General features: G+C 41.8%; 1 protein-coding gene across 1 annotated transcript in view; it reads right to left on the minus strand.

Annotated features, from left to right (window-relative positions):
• The window catches only part of WDPCP (WD repeat containing planar cell polarity effector), a 684160-nt gene that overhangs the window by 61440 nt on the left and 608622 nt on the right, over positions 1–14098 (minus strand). The gene's annotated exons all lie outside the window — the stretch shown is intronic.

The raw sequence follows: 14098 nt of genomic DNA on the forward strand, positions 1-14098 counted from the left end.
TTGCTCATTTTATAAAATCCCTGGGCACCGATCTGATAGACATAACCACTACGACCCTGTTTGAAAATAAATGCTTACGTGGACCTGAGTCACATGGGGGGGATCTCGGAGCTCTATGCCCTCTTCAACAATCAACAGACTAAACCTTCATACCAAACAGCATGGGAATCAGATCTAGGTGAGACTATAGAGGAGGAGGTTTGGGGGCAGTGTTCGACCATGGTGCACAAGGGAATACTCAATACTTCCCTGGTGGAAGGGAATTACAAGGTGCTGTCCAGATGGTACCTGGTTCCAGCGAGGCTGGCGAAATTGTACCCTGGCACTTCACCCCTCTGCTTCAGAGGATGAGGGCAAGAGGCTACAATGTTCCATGTCTGGTGGTCCTGTCCCAAGGTCCAGCGCTTTTAGATCAGAATATTCACTCTGGCCTATTCAGTGACAGGACAAAATCTTCCTAAAAATCCTAAGACGGCGCTGTTTGCGGACCTACTGGAGGAGATCACTAGACATCTCCGAACTCTTATCTTCTTTATTTTATCAGCAGCTAAAATTACAATAGCATGAGCATGGAAAACCCCAGTGGTCAGGCTTGCACTAGTAAAGCATAAACTTTCTTGGATCATGGTCAAGGAAAAAATTGATCAGCATCCTTAGAGACAGACAAGCCAGATTTGACAGGGTGTGGTCCCCCTGGATAAAGTACCTCCAAGCTCCATAATCTCCAGAACTGGATAGTGGAGGGCCCAGGCCGAGGGCAATGACTCCTGCTTTGGATTTCTGACCTTTATTTTTCTCCTTTTCTCTCCCTCCCTTCTTCCTCCCCCCCTTTCGTAACTTGTTTTAATTATTTTTATTTAATTTAATTTTTTATTTTTTTCTCTTCTTTTTCCCTCTTTTTTTCTATTTTATGTTCAATGATTTACCTTATGGATACAAATGGAGAGTCCTGGAGCCTCTCATTTTTCGACACCAATGTGGGAGCTATGGAAAATAACTCTAAGTACCTGATCAACTTTGGTGATAAGCGCCACGATCTTGAGCTATGTTAAAGGTGCTACAGCTTGATCTAACATTGCCAAGAAATTATGATTATTCCATTCAGGCCCAAGCGGGCAGCAGTCTAACTCAACTGTAATTACCATTATAATTGTTTTTACAATACAGCCATATGGATCAGACACTTGGTTACCTTTTGAGAGTGCATGGATTTTTCTGTACTGATATACTATTTGTATCCTAAGACATTTGTTAAACTTTTGAATAAAAACCTATTGCAAACAAAAAAATTCAGAGCCCCTTTACATTAGTGTGGTGTTTTAAGAATCATTTCACATGCGTGGCAAAAAGACGGCTGCTCTGCATTTTCTACTGCCCCCCTACTACCCAGCTGTTTTTTTTAAATAAAATATTTTTTATTCAAGGATGAAAACACACAAAAAACCCTACACGCACCCCAACACCCACCTTAATCCTGACATTGCAGCCAGACATCGTAGTATATATGTTGTTGTGGCACAATGCATTGTTTCACACCAAATTCAACTCATCGTGCAGAGTTTGACAGGTGGTACCGCCTGTCAAGCTCGCCCATTGGGGTGAAAAGGACCGCACAGCAACTGTGAACCAGCTGATTGGCTTGTGGTTTTAGCATAGTATTTCAATACAAAAATCACCCTGTAAGAAAAAAAAAGCCCCCCCCCCAAAAAAATGCATTCAGGAACAGGAGGCAGCAGGTGGGGAAGATGTATTGGGAAGGCAAATGAATGGCACAATAATGCACCAATGCATGTAATGCAAAAGTGTGATTTGACCCTCAAAGTACATACAGGTCTGCCTATGTATTTGTCAGAGACTCTGTTGGGGGGAGAAACCAGCTTTAAAGGGATATCTGAAAATCTGAAGCCTGTAAAATCATTAAAACCACAAGTTTTAGTTTCAGCACCAGCTACTTTATGAATTTAAGAACTTTTCTTCATAGTTCTGCCAGAATTTTTCTAGAATACTGGGATCTTTTTTATGGGCCATAGCTGCTTATTTTAATTAAATTGTAATTATTGCAATCCAGAGTCTAGTCTGCCATAGAGGTTGAGAAAACTTCATTATTGACTTATGCCGCGTACACACGGTCGGACTTTTCGTCTACAAAAGTCCAACGGACGCTGACGGACTAAAGCTGGCTGGTAATCCGATCGTGTGTGGGCTTCTCCGGACTTTCAACTGACTTTTTTAGCCTCAAATCCGACGGACTTTAGATTTGAAACATGCTTCAAATCTTTACGTCGTAACTACGACGGACCCCGAAGTCCGCTCGTCTGTATGCTAGTCCGACGGACAAAAAAACGACGCATGCTCATAAGCAAAAACTAAACGGAAGCACTCGGTCTAGTAAAACTAGTGTTCGTATTGTAGGTAGCACATTCCTCACGCTGCAAAATCTGTGATCGTTGAATGCAGCGCATTTAATGTCTTCTTTACGAATGCTATAAAGAATGAAGAGTTCTCCCAAACAGATTTCTGGATTCTTTTTCTCTTTGATCTCATGAATGACATGGTATGCTTTTTCAAAACAATGTTTCCATACTAAGAATACTTTTTAAACTTTTTTTTTTTTTGGTGGAGTCATCTTTTCTTGTAATTTTTATCCAGATATTTATTTTATGATTGTTGTGGAACTTTTTTTCTGTTTATCTCTAAATTTTTTTGTAAAGTTACCACAGGGAACCCATTTTTATATATATTTTTTAAATTTTTTTTAATGTTTGTAAAGTTACCACAAAGAACCCTTTATAATTTTTGTTTTTATAGTGATTTGTTATTTTTTTTTATATAAAGTTAACCCAAAGAACCGTTTTTGGTTATGTTTCTTTTTTTTTTTAAATACTTACCACTCGAACATTATTAACATTATTTTAATCTATTTTTGTTGTGTTTTTGCAAAATCAATGAGATTGTTGTCCCTTGTTAATTTAAAACATTGTGTCTAAAATCTATGATTTAAAATAAAAAACCTAAACTCAAAAAAGATCCATTTATTTATGGTCTAAATAAAATAAAGAGGAAGTCAACGCTGGAAAAAGTATGTGTACAAGATAATGGGGATCTTGAGGAGTCCATATAAGAGGGAGCACAATCTGGTCCAAGAATCCCAGAGATCAACAGCACCAGCAGATGATATAGATGTCCCCAGACTGTGGTACTACAACAGCCTGCGTCTTCTGTCAGACCAGACTGAACCCAAGTCATCACTTTCTTCTCTTCCCTGCAGCCTTTCCTCCACGCTGCCCTGCAGCCTTCCCTGTAGCCTTCTTTCGAGGCTGTGGCTCTGGTGTTTCAGTTGTGGCAGGAGGAGGAGGAGGAGGAGGAGGGGGGGCTGCCTCATGTAGTTGGGTGTTTCGTGTTAGCGTGCCCTGCAGCCCCTTCTGGATTGTTTCCCCAAATAGTCGCTCACAAATGAGGCGCTGCTCCCAATCCATTTGAAGAAGCCTGCTGGCTAAGTAGCAGCCATAGGACTCTTCCGCTTCGGGGGGGCTCTTTAAAAAACGGGTGGCCTCTTGCATGAGGCGCAGGGATGCCTCCTGTGTGACCGTCCCCTTCCTGGCCCTTTTTTTGGGAAGGTGGAGGGGAGGCACTTGGGATTCGGTCAGGCTCCTACTGGGCCCAGCCACCTCACTTGGCCCAGCCACCTCACTTGGCCCAGCCACCTCACTGGGAGCAGCCACCTCACTGGGAGCAGCCACCTCCTGCCTGACACTGGGCCCAGCCTCCTCCAGGATGATGGTGAATCCGGCCTCCTCCAGGCTGTCCATGGGCCCGGTCTCCTCCTGCCTGCCACTTTCCCCACATTCCTCCTGGATGGACTCATCCTGTGTATAAAAAAAGGACAATAGTTTTAGTATATTTTTTTGGGTTCATCAATGACACACAGTTTGCTTCTCATGACTAGCAAATTCAATGTGAATACATCTCTTTAATAAAAGAGTCTAATCAGACACCCTAATTATTTCAAGCAGGTGCCAAACATATTTAGCCACTACTGTCAATTGATATGTATACACAATTTTGAGGGCAAAATTATTTTAGACAATTATAACATCCAGTTAACATCATTAATATTAGTACAGTAAATATTTGTTAAAATAATTTACCTGACTCCAGATGGTCATATCCGGTTCATCCAGGATGGAAGACCCAGCTTGCTCCTCATCAGCCTCTGCTGGGGTGGAGGGAAGGGTGGAGGGAAGGGTGGAGGGAAGGGTTGAAATTGATACCCTGGCTTCAGTCTGGTCATCAAGAAAACGGAGTTGATTGTAGTACCACAGCCTGGGTACATAAACATCATCTGCTGATGCTCCTGATCTCATTGATTCCTGGATCTTCTTATGTTCCCTCTTATACATGTTCCTCAAGACCCCAATTTTCTTGAGCAATGTCTCCATTGTTGCTTCCGGGATGGTCGCCTGGACAAAGGACAGAAGTCTCTCCAGCGTTGACTTCCTCACATGCTTTGCATAATACTGTGGGTGTTTCACCTCCCACAAATTCCTCATCTCTCTATATTTAGAAATAAAAGCAGTAAGGAACTCTGGATCCTTAAATAGGGGATTCATAATGTCTGTATAAAAGATAAAGTCACAAGACAAAAAACACTTTTATTGGGTTTCTGCTAAACCCTCATCATCTTATCCCTATGTAGGCCTCATCAATCTGTCAAGCCATATAGGCCGCTTGCTACAAAGTCTTGACCAAAAGTATAAATTTTAAATTACCTTCGTTTAGTAGCGTCCCGGTCCACTATCACCTACGCACAGAACGTACGTACGACACGTGCGCAAGGCCCCTCTTTATACACTACGCATGTGTGAAACTCCGCCTGCGTCGCCCGCCCCTGACGTTCGATTTTAACTCATGTTCTCCGCCCCTTAATTCTACGCACAGAACGTACGTACGACACGTGCGCAAGGCCCCTCTTTATACACTACGCATGTGTGAAACTCCGCCTGCGTCGCCCGCCCCTGACGTTCGATTTTAACTCATGTTCTCCGCCCCTTAATTCTACGCACAGAACGTACGTACGACACGTGCGCAAGGCCCCTCTTTATACACTACGCATGTGTGAAACTCCGCCTGCGTCGCCCGCCCCTGACGTTCGATTTTAACTCATGTTCTCCGCCCCTTAATTCTACGCACAGAACGTACGTACGACACGTGCGCAAGGCCCCTCTTTATACACTACGCATGTGTGAAACTCCGCCTGCGTCGCCCGCCCCTGACGTTCGATTTTAACTCATGTTCTCCACCCCTTAATTCTACGCACAGAACGTACGTACGACACGTGCGCAAGGCCCCTCTTTATACACTACGCATGTGTGAAACTCCGCCTGCGTCGCCCGCCCCTGACGTTCGATTTTAACTCATGTTATCCGCCCATTTTTAGTTACGGCGCGTAGTGGGGTGAATAATGGCGGAGACACACGACATGTTAACTACCTCAGGTAGCGAAAAAAGCCCGGAGGCTGGAACGTCAACCAGATCTGTGAGGCCTAGATTTAAGGCCTCCAATATGAGTTTTGAAGAGATGGTGGAGATGGTGGCCATTCTTCAAAAAAAGGACGATGATGGGAAGTATGGGCCGTACGCCCGGCCAAATTTGCGCAAGGCCAAAATAATGGCGAAGGTGGTGGACACTTTACAGGCTTCTTTTGGGGTACAGCGCTCCAGGGATCAACTTAGAAAAAGATGGTCTGACCTGAAACTCAGGGAGCCGGATCAGTTCAGACGGATCCGGAAAGTGCTGAAAAAATGTAAGTACCTGTGTTTTCATCTTGTGTTGATTACCTCGTATACCGCTCCATGTGCTTTTCATTCCTCTACGATTGTTTGCATCGTTTGAAACGATCTTTTAATAAACATTGTTACATATCTATATATAATATATACATATATATCTCTCTCTATATATATATACACATATATATATATATATACATATACATATATATATACACACATATACATATATATATATATTTATATATATATATATATATATACACACACATATATAAATATATATATATGTGTGTGTGTGTGTGTATATATATATATATATATATACATATGTATGTATGTATATATGTATGTATATAGATATATAGGTAGATATATAGATAGATATAGAATTTTTTTCTTTTTTTTAATTAAATTAATATCTATTTTTAGATTTAGATTTTGTTTGAGATTGAAGATTTATATTTAGTTATAGATATATAGAGAGAGAGAGATCCAAAGATTTTTTGATATATTTTGATATTGATATCTAGATATCGAGATATCTATCCATCTTGATGTCTTTAGAAATTAAAATCTTGAAGTCTACTAGGAACTCTACACAAACAGACAATTTGTACACCACTTCACTACAAATGTTTGAAGATTAGTATGTACTAAAATATCTGTGTGCTAAGTATATTAATTTTTGGCTTCACATAGGGGAAAAATCACTCAGCCAACAAGAGGAACCCAGTCCCCCCCCAGCAAAAGAACATACTTGGGAAATCAGCCCAAGCCCCACTGAGGATGTGGAGGAAGGAGAGGTGGGCGACATGGGCATCCCACCAGGTGAGTGTCTGACACACCAGCTTACGGTAATCTATGCATGGCTGCCTTTTCTTTTATGTAATTTTTCTACTCTATTTTAGGTGATTTAGGTGACACCAGCTTTATGGTAAGGTAAACTATGTATGTGTGCATATTTCTAAACACATTTTTTGTTTCATTCCACTTTAGGTACAAGAAGTGACTATTTCACCTCAGACAGTGCCCAACGGCTAATTGGTCAAATAATGGCCTGGAATGGGGAGATCGATGAAATGCGTAATCGGCTGGATCGTATGCAGCAGGAAATGAAGGACATGATTGATGTTTTGGGTCGAATCTAAATGCCCTTTTTGAAACCCCAAAACATCGATCATGTCCTTCATTTCCTGGTTTGCTGACCCCATTCTGGGCCTTCTCTTTATTATTTTTGGTCAAATTATATGGCTGTTTAACAGCATTTAAAAAAGGAGGGCTGTTTAGAGAAAATACCTTAAAAATCCAAAAAAAAAAAAAAGTGATTTTAAAAAACCAAAAAAAAAAAAAATGGATTTTAACCACTTGAGCCCCGGACCATTATGCTGCCTAAGGACCAGAGGTCTTTTTCCAATTTGGCACTGCGTCGCTTTAACTGCTAATTGCGCGGTCATGCAATGCTGTACCCAAACGAAATTTGCGTCCTTTTCTTCCCACAAATAGAGCTTTCTTTTGATGGTATTTGATCACCTCTGCGGTTTTTATTTTTTGCGCTATAAACGGAAAAAGACCGAAAATTTTGAAAAAAAATGATATTTTCTACTTTTTGTTATAAAAAAAATCCAATAAACTAAATTTTAGTCATACATTTAGGCCAAAATGTATTCGGCCACATGTCTTTGGTAAAAAAAATGTCAATAAGCGTATATTTATTGGTTTGCGCAAAAGTTATAGCGTCTACAAACTAGGGTACATTTTCTGGAATTTACACAGCTTTTAGTTTATGACTGCCTATCTCATTTCTTGAGGTGCTAAAATGGCAGGGCAGTACAAAACCCCCCCAAATGACCCCATTTTGGAAAGTAGACACCCCAAGGAAATTGCTGAGAGGCATGTTGAACCCATTGAATATTTATTTTTTTTGTCCCAAGTGATTGAAAAATGACAAAAAAAAAAAAAAAAAAAAATATTTACAAAAAGTCGTCACTAAATGATATATTGCTCACACAGGCCATGGGCCTATGTGGAATTGCACCCCAAAATACATTTAGCTGCTTCTCCTGAGTATGGGGATACCACATGTGTGGGACTTTTTGGGAGCCTAGCCGCGTACGGGGCCCCGAAAACCAATCACCGCCTTCAGGATTTCTAAGGGTGTAAATTTTTGCTTTCACTCTTCACTGCCTATCACAGTTTCGGAGGCCATGGAATGCCCAGGTGGCACAAAACCCCCCAAAATGACCCCATTTTGGAAAGTAGACACCCCAAGCTATTTGCTGAGAGGCATATTGAGTCCATGGAATATTTTATATTTTGACACAAGTTGCGGGAAAGTGACACTTTTTTTTTTTTTTTTTTTTTCATAAAGTTGTCACTAAATGATATATTGCTCACACAGGCCATGGGCATATGTGGAATTGCACCCCAAAATACATTTAGCTGCTTCTCCTGAGTATGGGGATACCACATGTGTGGGACTTTTTGGGAGCCTAGCCGCGTACTGGACCCCGAAAACCAATCACTGCCTTCAGGATTTCTAAGGGTGAAAATTTTTGATTTCACTCTTTACTGCCTATCACAGTTTCGGAGGCCATGGAATGCCCAGGTGGCACAAAACCCCCCCAAATGACCCCATTTTGGAAAGTAGACACCCCAAGCTATTTGCTGAAAGGCATGGTGAGTATTTTGCAGCTCTCATTTGTTTTTGAAAATGAAGAAAGACAAGAAAAAACATTTTTTTTTTTTCTTTTTTCAATTTTCAAAACTTTGTGACAAAAAGTGAGGTCTGCAAAATACTCACTATACCTCTCAGCAAATAGCTTGGGGTGTCTACTTTCCAAAATGGGGTCATTTGTGGGGGTTTTGTGCCACCTGGGCATTCCATGGCCTCCGAAACTGTGATAGGCAGTGAAGAGTGAAATCAAAAATTCACGCCCTTAGAAAGCCTGAAGGCGGTGCTTGGTTTTCGGGGTCCCGTACGCGGCTAGGCTCCCAAAAAGTCTCACACATGTGGTATCCCCGTACTCAGGAGAAGCAGCAGAATGTATTTTGGGGTGTAATTTCACATATTTCCATGGCATGTTTGAGCAATATATCATTTAGTGACAACTTTGTGCAAAAAAAAAAAAAAAAAAAAATTTGTCTCTTTCCCGCAACTTGTGTCGCAATATAAAATATTCCATGGACTCGACATGCCTCTCAGCAAATAGCTTGGGGTGTCTACTTTCCAAAATGGGGTCATTTGGGGGGGTTTTGAACTGTCCTGGCATTTTATGCACAACATTTAGAAGCTTATGTCACACATCACCCACTCTTCTAACCACTTGAAGACAAAGCCCTTTCTGACACTTATTGTTTACATGAAAAAGTTTTTTTTTTTTGCAAAAAAATTACTTTGAACCCCCAAACATTATATATTTTTTTAAAGCAAATGCCCTACAGATTAAAATGGTGGGTGTTTCATTTTTTTTTTTCACACAGTAATTGCGCAGCGATTTTTCAAACGCATTTTTTGGGGAAAAAACACACTTTTTTTAATTTTAATGCACTAAAACACGCTATATTGCCCAAATGTTTGATGAAATAAAAAAGATGATCTTAGGCCGAGTACATGGATACCAAACATGACATGCTTTAAAATTGCGCACAAACGTGCAGTGGCAACAAAATAAATACATGTTTAAAAGCCTTCAAAAGCCTTTACAGGTTACCACTTTAGATTTACAGAGGAGGTCTACTGGAAAAATTACTGCACTCGATCTGGCCTTCGCGGTGATACCTCACATGCATGGTGCAATTGCTGTTTATGTTTGACGACAGACCGCCACTTGCGTTCGCCTTAGCGCGAGAGCAGGGGGCGACAGGGGTGTTTTTTTTTTTTTGTTTTTTTTTTCTTTATTATTTTTTTGCTTTTTTAATCTTACTTTTAAACTGTTCCTTTCATATTTTTTTTTTTAATCATTTTTATTGTTATCTCGGGGAATGTAAATATCCCCTATGATAGCAATAGGTAGTGACAGGTACTCTTTTTTGAAAAAATTGTGGTCTATTAGACCCTAGATCTCTCCTCTGCCCTCAAAGCATCTGACCACACCAAGATCGGTGTGATAAAATGCTTCCCCAATTTCCCAATGGCGCTATTTACATCTGGCGAAATCTAAGTCATGAAATACTCGTAGCTTCCGGTTTCTTAGGCCATAGAGATGTTTGGAGCCACTCTGGTCTCTGATCAGCTCTATGGTCAGCTGGCTGAATCACCGGCTGCATTCTCAGGTTCCCTGTTGAGACAGGAGAGCCGGAGAAAAACACGGAAGACGGTGGGGGGGGGGGGGGCATTCCCTCCCACGGCTTGTAAAAGCAGTCTAGAGGCTAATTAGCCGCTAGGATTGCTTTTACATGAAAGCCGACCGCTGGCTGAAAAGAATGATACCAAGATGATACCTAAACCTGCAGGCATCATTCTGGTATAACCACTCAAAGTCGTGAATGGCGTACCTGAAGACAAAAAAATGGTTAACAATGGTTAACAATAAAGCACAGTAAACAGTAAAGTATAAATAATTACATACCTGAAAAACAAACATGATAAAACATAATAACAATAACAATAACAATAAAACATTGCAGAATAGAATACAGTAAAAAAGAGCAGAACAATAGAGAGAGAGAATAGAGAGAGAGAGAACAATAAAACAACAACTATTTTTTTTTATTTCATATTTTTTTTTTTTTTTACACTTTTTTTGTAACTAACTTTTATAACGGTAACCGGTTCCAGGTTCGGGTCTCTCAAAATGCGATGGCATCTTGGGAGACCCTGTGAAAGTGTGCCTAGTCTGTGCAATGCTGTACCCTACGCTAATACTCAACTAGTGCATGGTAGCGTTCAAAACATTCACCAATGCAAAGACCAGGATTGTCAGGACAGGAGGGACAATAATAGCGGGTGTCACGCCTATATCCGCGCTTGCTGCAGACACGACATCTTTTTTGGGGGGTTCGTTGGGTAGGGGTACTCGGGAGGACATAAAGAAAATGCCTCTCATGCAGCCGACTGCATTTGGTTGGGGATGTGAATGGGGGAAGTACGGGCGCTGCAGAAGCGGTGGGTTCCCAATTAGGATTGGCGAATGCAGCAGGAAGGGCATTATGGGCACGATGGGCCTGTGTTTGTCTTTTTGGTGGCAGCGGGACACTACTTGTGCTTGCCACCTCACCAGCTTGAACTGCACTTATGGGACTCGCCACGTCACCACGTGTTACTGCAGTGCTGGTTTGACTACGACCGGGGTGTACTAGGCCGCTGGCACTTGCCAGTTCACCAAAACGCTACCAAAAAAACTGTTAGCGATCGCAGGGATCAGGCCTGACTCTGCGAACGCTGCAGTTATGCGTTTAGTGTTTTGTAAGTGTCAGTGATCGATCGATACTGCACTTGGGTGGGCTGGGCCGGGCCGGGCGGAGGAGCAAAACGCAGGTGCTAGCAGGTATCTGGGCTGATCCCGCTAACACTGCGTTTTTGGGAACCCTAAACTGCTGGTGACGCTAGTATAGATCTGATCGGATCAGATATTGATCCGTTCAGATACTATACCACTAAGGGAGGCGTATGCTGCGTGCGTGGGTGTTAGTGGTACTGGCGCTAACCTGACGCTGCCTGGGGCTGGTGCTTGCCAGTTCACCAAAACGCTACAAAAAAAACTGTTAGCGATCGCAGGGATCAGGCCTGACTCTGCGAACGCTGCAGTTATGCGTTTAGTGTTTTGTAAGTGTCAGTGATCGATCGATACTGCACTTGGGTGGGCTGGGCTGGGCCGGGCGGAGGGGCAAAACGCAGGTGCTAGCAGGTATCTGGGCTGATTCCGCTAACACTGCGTTTTTGGGAACCCTAAACTGCTGGGGACGCTAGTATAGATCTGATCGGATCAGATATTGATCCGTTCAGATACTATACCACTAAGGGAGGTGTACGGTGCGTGCGTGGGTGTTAGCGGTACTGGCGCTAACCTGACGCCTGGGGCTGGTGCTTGCCAGTTCACCAAAATGCTACCAAAAAAACTGTTAGCGATCGCAGGGATCAGGCCTGACTCTGCGAACGCTGCAGTTATGCGTTTAGTGTTTTGTAAGTGACAGTGATCGATCGATACTGCACTTGGGTGGGCTGGGCGGAGGCACAAAACGCAGGTGCTAGCAGGTATCTGGGCTGATTCCGCTAACACTGCGTTTTTGGGAACCCTAAACTGCTGGGGACGCTAGTATAGATCTGATCGGATCAGATATTGATCCGATCAGATACTATACCACTAAGGGAGGCGTATGCTGCATGCGTGGGTGTTAGCGGTACTGGCGCTAATCTGACGCTGCCTGGGGCGACGCATATCACCGCCGGGCGATCAGGGGGCTAAACCTTTATTTGGTAATAAACGGCGGGTGCCCTGACACTATAAAAAATAAACGAACTAACCAGCGTCATCCGTAACGGTTATACGGTGATCAGTGGTGAAAGGGTTAACTAGGGGGCAATCAAGGGGTTAAAACATTTATTAGGTAGTATATGGGGGTCCCTGACGCTATAAAACGCTGACGGCGAACCTAAATATTTACCTCACTAACTAGCGTCACCAGCGACACTAATACAGCGATCAGAAAAATGATCGCTTAGTGACACTGGTGACAGGGGGTGATCAAGGGGTTAAAACTTTATTAGGGGGGGTTAGGGGGGTACCCTAGACCTAAAGGGGGGTAATACTCACTGTCCCAACACTGTAACTGTCACAAACTGACACCAATGCAGTAATCAGAAAAAAAAAAAAAAAAAAACAAAAAAAACTGCTGGTGTCAGTTTGTGACAGGGGGGGGGGGTGATTGGGGGGGGATCGGGGGGCGATCGGGGGGGGGATCGGGGTGTTTTGTGTGCCTGGCATGTTCTACTGTGTGTGTGTGTGTTGGTGCACTCACATAGATGTCTTCTCTCCTCGGGCCGGAACGGAAAATACCGACCCGAGGGGAGATGACATCACTTCCTTTGCTGCTGTTTAGCATACAGCAGCAAAGGAGTGTTTTCATTGGCCGGCGGCGATCGCGAGGGGGGGGCCACGAACGGATGGTCTCCCCCTCATCACCGATCGCCGCTGGACAAAAGACGACCGCCTCGGGCACCGGGGGGGGGTCCGATCGGACCCCCCACCCGCGGAAGGCAAATCACGTACCCTGTACGTGATTTTGCCTGTCCGTGCCACTTTGCCGACGTACATCGGCGTGAGGCGGTCGTCAAGTGGTTAAAAAACCAAAAAAAAAAAAAGTGATTTTAAAAAAACCAAAAAAAAAAAATGGATTTTAAAAAACCAAAAAAAAAAAAAAAAAGTGATTTTAAAAAACCAAAAAAAAAAAAAATGGATTTTAAAAAACCAAAAAAAAAAAAAAAAGTGATTTTAAAAAACCAAAAAAAAAAAATGGATTTTAAAAAACCAAAAAAAGAAAAAAGTGATTTTAAAAAACCAAAAAAAAAAAAAAAATGGATTTTAAAAAACCAAAAAAAAAAAAAGTGATTTTAAAAAACCAAAAAAAAAAAAAAAATGGATTTTAAAAAACCAAAAAAAAAAAAGGATTTTAAAAAACAAACAAAAAAATTAGAAAAACGCATGTTTGCTAAAATCAAAATGCCCAAAAAATTGTATTTTTGATTATGTAAAAATATTTAACTATAATTATATTTTTCGAAATTATTAAGATATCATTATATTTTTGTCTAGGAACATTTTATACTAAATGCATAACTGAATGCATAACAACGATTAATAAAAACATCTGCTTAGGAATTAAAGAAATGTGTGGTTTGTTATTTCAATGCTAAGTATCAGTTTGGTTATAATTTAAAAAAAGTTGTTTACAGTGGCAATGGAGCTTATTTAGACATTTAAAAGGAAAATACAGTTGGCACTACAACTGCTCGACCATAACCTAGGAGAAAGCCCAAAAGAAAGGCAAGCAATAAATATAATTCACGATTTCATCAAGATTTTTTTATTTTAAAATATTTAGATATCCTGGCCCATTGCAATGGCCCCCCTACCCATAAAATAATTAACATATTGCTGTCTAACTTGACGGGCACTTTGGGGGGCCAAGCCAGTACGGACAGTATCCAGGCCCGTAAGGTTGTCATCGATAAGTCCGGCCTCAGGCCCAACTGTTACCATATAATTTGGAGAATGTTGTTGTAAAAAGTTGTGCAGGATGCAGCACGATAAAATGATAAAATTAAGTTTGTATTCCGCCAAATTAATGGGGGTTTGAAACAGGCGGA

Source organism: Aquarana catesbeiana, linkage group LG04, assembly GCF_042186555.1.
Source record: "Aquarana catesbeiana isolate 2022-GZ linkage group LG04, ASM4218655v1, whole genome shotgun sequence".
Classification (NCBI taxonomy): Eukaryota; Metazoa; Chordata; class Amphibia; order Anura; family Ranidae; genus Aquarana; species Aquarana catesbeiana.